We start from the raw sequence: 5,085 nt of genomic DNA on the forward strand, positions 1-5,085 counted from the left end.
TAAAGTATTGAAATAGATTTAATTAATAAAGACAGGGTCGAATGTAATTCACGTAATCAGTTGATAATCCAAGTACTTGCTAATAGAACTACTTATGGGCAATGTTTCCTACTTTAAAAAGAACTAATTTAACAGGAACTGTCGCTTTCGCGTATTCAGAACCGAGTTGTACTCCCTAATCAAACCCTCTTATTGTCACTTATAAAAAGGCGTGCATTGCGTTAGAGTAGTAAACCTATTTTTAAGAAATATAGTATCTTGACTAAGTTGAAAAGTATTATAACCTGGATTTCTTAACCAAAAGAGGTTCTTACGAACCAGACTCTAAACTTATAAACGCGTCCGAAAATAGTTTTAAAATCTCTTTTCTTCTTGATGTTAAAAACTCCTAATGAACTAAACAAACCGCTTTCGCTGTTTTTGAAATAGTTAAAAACAATTAAGTTTATAAAAACGTTGGACGACTTTCGATCTTACCCAACGGAATTGAAGTGTGGGAAAACTTAAGTTGAAAGTTAAAATAGCCCTTTAAGTGTTTCTACGAACAATTGTACGGATTACTGGTTTAATTACGATCCTTACATTCTAGCCTTATAAATTTAGCTAAACATGGTAAAGTAAAAGTGCATTAAAATAAATAAAAGTAGTGCGAGTGCGGAAAGTAAATAAAAGTAGTGCGAGTGCGGAAAGTAAATAATTTAAAGCGAGTGCGAGAAAATAAATAAAGTAAAAGCGAGTGCGAGGAAATAAATAAAGTAAAAGCGAGTGCGAGGAAATAAATAAAGTAAAAGCGAGTGCGGGAAATAAATTAAGTAAAAGCGAGTGCGGGGAACTAAATAAAGTAAAAGTGAGTGCGGGTATTAAATAAAGTAAAGCGAGTGCGGGAAATAAATAAAGTAAAGGCGAGTAATAACCTGATCCAATCGGAGGGCTGAGTAAATTGCAATGCGGAAACGAAAATGGCGGCAGGATTAACTTCCTTCCAAAGTGCTCCAAACTCTATTACAGACTCTATCACAGACTTGATGACACAATTGTGGTAACAATCCAGTGCGAAGCGATTACCATTATAAAATACTGAATATATGCCTAAGTGAAACAAATTTGCTTCTAAGTTTGCCTCAGCTCTAAGTTTGGATGATTGTAAAACTGAATTCGCGTTTCTATTTATAAGCAAATAAAAAAGGTGGAATTGACTTGGATGCCCTTCAACTTGAAAATAGAGGAAACCGTTTCCTTCTTGTGGCGCCCGCCACAAGGCTATGGCGCCCGCCACAAGCACAAAGTGGGGCGCCTTAGTGGATGAAGTGGGGAAACGTGGGAGTTGAGGAAGTTGGACTTGGACACGTCATGGTTTGGTCTGTGGCGCCCGCCATGGGGTAGGCCATAAGCACAAAATGCTGAATTTTAGGGTTTTTAGCTCTTTTTCACTCCTTTTCTCGATCGGGGCTCCGATTAAAGTAAAAACCTGAAAACAAAGGAAAACACAATAATAACACAACAAACTGACAATAAAACGACTAGAATGCATGTGAAATCGGAGTCAAAAATACGTAAATTTTAGTGTGATCACATTTAAAAGTCCTAATGCTAGTTGATTGAAAAATTGACATGAGTATGGATGAGATTAGGCCACACCTTTTGCATATTATTTTTTGTGTGTGGTATGTTTTATGAGCATAGTCCATTATACTATGTCTCTAACATGCATTAACACCAAAATTCTATTGCCCGACCTCAAATAGTTGTGACTTCTACATAAGTCCAATTACGATTGCTTAACATAGTGCTAAATTTATGACATAAAAGGCATCAACATTCTAGTTAGTGAGATTGTATATCTCCCCTCTTTCATGGTATTGTGTGGAGACTTGGCCTTCTTTCCTTCCTTGGGAAGACGTGTTGGCTCAAGGATCCATGCTTGTGATAAGTGGGTTGAGTGTTCTCCAAAGAATGTCTTTAAATGAAAAGCAAAACAATACTAACTCCTAACCTACTAACTACTATCTTTTAATTTCAAGCTTTTACTTTAATGCAATTTACTTTTAGCACTCTATTTCATTTCTCATTGTTCATATCATTCTAATTATTTATGTTAATGCAATTTTCACTTTGTCCATTTGGACCATATTGTGTGATATATTGTGTTTATGTATACTTTGCTTGTTTGTGTGGTCTTTGACCATTAATGTACATAATAATAACAAGAACCCTAAAAAACGTTTGAGTGGACTGTTGGCTTGATCTTGAGCAAATGGACTTAGAATCTAGACAACCTTCCTAAGCTAAAGGACTTGGTCAATGCCAACTTGTTGAAGAACCAAGTGCTTGCAAATTTGAAATTCATTTGATACATCTTTGAAGACCTCTCTAGGATTCATCTGCAACATGATCATTATGAAGCTGTTACTTTGAACCTGGAACTTGTGGATTTCATCTGTTACATGGGCTATTTTTGAAGAAGATCATGGAATGGATAAGCTTGGATGTGGCCATATTTATTTGATGCCTTGCTCTTTAAGATAATATAATTGTGCATTTGTGTGTTGCTTGATTCAAAAAGTCCAAAGGAATTCTGGGTTTCTATTGACATTTTTGTCTATTGGATTGCTACCCACTTGGTCAGATCTTTTCAACTCTAAACTTTTAATTTTGTGCATAGGGTAGCCTCTTCATATTCTCTCCATTTCTTTAATTTCAAAATCTCTCCCTCCATTTTTCAAAATCTTCTTTGTGTGAACTACTTTTTGTTCTAAACTTTGACCACTCTTGCAAAAAGATAGAAACTTTGGCCTTATGCCATTGCATTTTCAAATTTATTTTCTTAAATCAAACTTGTAAATAAACTTAACTATACTTGACTTAAACTTTCATAAAGCCAAAAAGAACTAACTCATTCAAATCATTTTAGGCCTTGGTGCCTTTCAAACTTAAATTTTGTTAAAATCAGCATCCATTTTGAAATTTATATCACAAACTACGAAGGTCTTGTCAAACACAAAAATATAATTAATGAATTCTTTTATCATCCCCCCATTCTATTTGTTTGTAAACATCACTTTGTACAAAATACATATGCACACAAAAAGGGCTCCCTAGGAGTACCTAGGACACTTTGGGTGTTAACACCTTCCCTCTGTGTAATCAACCCCCTTACCTGCGATCTCTGACTTTTATTAGTTTTTACTTGAAAACTTCTTACTTTTGGGTTTTGTTCGTACTTTTTCCTTTTTCCCTTGGAAATAATAAAAGCACGGTGGCAACTCTTGTTATTTGATCTCTAGTTTGTCAATAGCTTGATGATCATGAATTTCCCGCTACATAAATTAAGTGGCGACTCTGCTGGGGAGTAGTCTCCAGTGGGTTTAGCCTACTTTTTGTATGAATATATTTGTATATATGTGATGTTTGTATATATGTATGTGTGATATAATCTGCTTTTAGAACATGATCTACAAGTTTTTTCCTTAGTTCACTCCTTTGGGATGGTTCTTACCCAGACTCCATGCTCGTGACTTGCAACAAACCCTTTATTCTTGGTTGATCCAATCAAGTCTTGTCAATATCAATGGAACTTGGGTGTTGATAAGGTGTAAACCATAATCCACCAAAATGGATGATTGATCTTGACAATAACTTAATTCATCCCTTGACCTTTATTTTCCTTGTGTGTGATCCCTTATTTGTGATTGTTCCATTCATCACACGAAAATTTCAAGGAACTAAGGTATCATTTGCAAATATTTTCAGACCATGGATTATGGACGAAGGAACACTAAGAAGTACAGTTTCAGATGTCCAAATTTGAAAAAGTTAAGGAAGCTAGCATCTTTTGTGTTAGCATGTGTTGGATTATCGTCAGGCATGTTGACGAAATTCACTTGCTTGTATTTCTTTACGATTCTGGAAGGTTGTAAAGATGATTTGTATCAGATATGATATATGACTCTCGCATGTGTTGCGCACTTTTGATATACAAAGGTTATTGTCATTCAGTGATTGATCTCAAACCTTTATTTGATTTTCCGTATTACACTTACTTAACACACACATGGTCGGGTGATATCTTTGCTAGTGCATAACTTCTTGTTTCGTACGGCAAAGCCAGATGATTGATGTTAGAATGTTGCTGTCAAATTATTATCCGTTTCAATGAAGCCAGAATCGAAGGACAGAATGTTCCTCATACGGATAAACATTGCATTCATGCATGAATCATAATAACTTGTCTTCTATTTTGCAGGTGTTGGTTTCTAACGTGTTTGGTTGTCTCAGGAATCATTGCTCGCGCACGAAGAATCATCCCTCTGCACGTAGCTCGTCCGCACAAATACTTTACCAGACGCAACAAACCCAGAATGATGGATCCACCCAACGCTGACATTCTCGAGCTGAAAGAGAAGATGAGTGAGTTGATCAACGCCATGCAAGGGTTTGCCATGGGGCAGAAAGCAATCGCCGAGAAGGTGGAGAAGCTTGAGCGGGCTTCGGTTGCCAATAGTGGCAATAATCAAGAGGGTACCTCCAACAATGGTCCTGGTGGTTCTAGGGATGATGGCGATCCCAGAAGGAAGGAAACTACTGCTAGTGTAGTCCTCAACAATGGTGGTGGTTTTGGTTTTGCTGCAGGCGGTGGTCCAGGTCATGGTGGCAACATTCTGAAGGAAAATCAGTTTCCTCCTTTCTTTGGGGCTGTGGAGGATAAAGAAGAGGATCAGTTCTCTATGCTGAATGAGCAGTTTGGTCAGTATGGCGTTCAACCGCCGAACAAAGAGATTCAGGTACTGACAGAAAATATTAGGGCTCTGGAAAGCCATACCTCTCCTGGGGCTATTAACATGACAAATATGGGGCTGGTTGAGGGGATTGTGATCCCACAAAAGTTCAAAGTGCCCATGTTTGATAAGTACAATGGGAGTTCTTGCCCGGAAACTCATCTTCAGGCCTTTGTCCGAAAGATATCTGCCTACACCATGGATCAGAAGCTCTGGATGTACTTCTTCCAGGATAGCTTATCTGGTGGGTCTCTTGAGTGGTACACCAAGTTGAGATCATCAGATATTAAGAGCTGGCAGGATTTAGGGG

This window comes from Lathyrus oleraceus, chromosome 4, assembly GCF_024323335.1.
Source record: "Lathyrus oleraceus cultivar Zhongwan6 chromosome 4, CAAS_Psat_ZW6_1.0, whole genome shotgun sequence".
NCBI classification, from domain to species: Eukaryota; Viridiplantae; Streptophyta; class Magnoliopsida; order Fabales; family Fabaceae; genus Lathyrus; species Lathyrus oleraceus.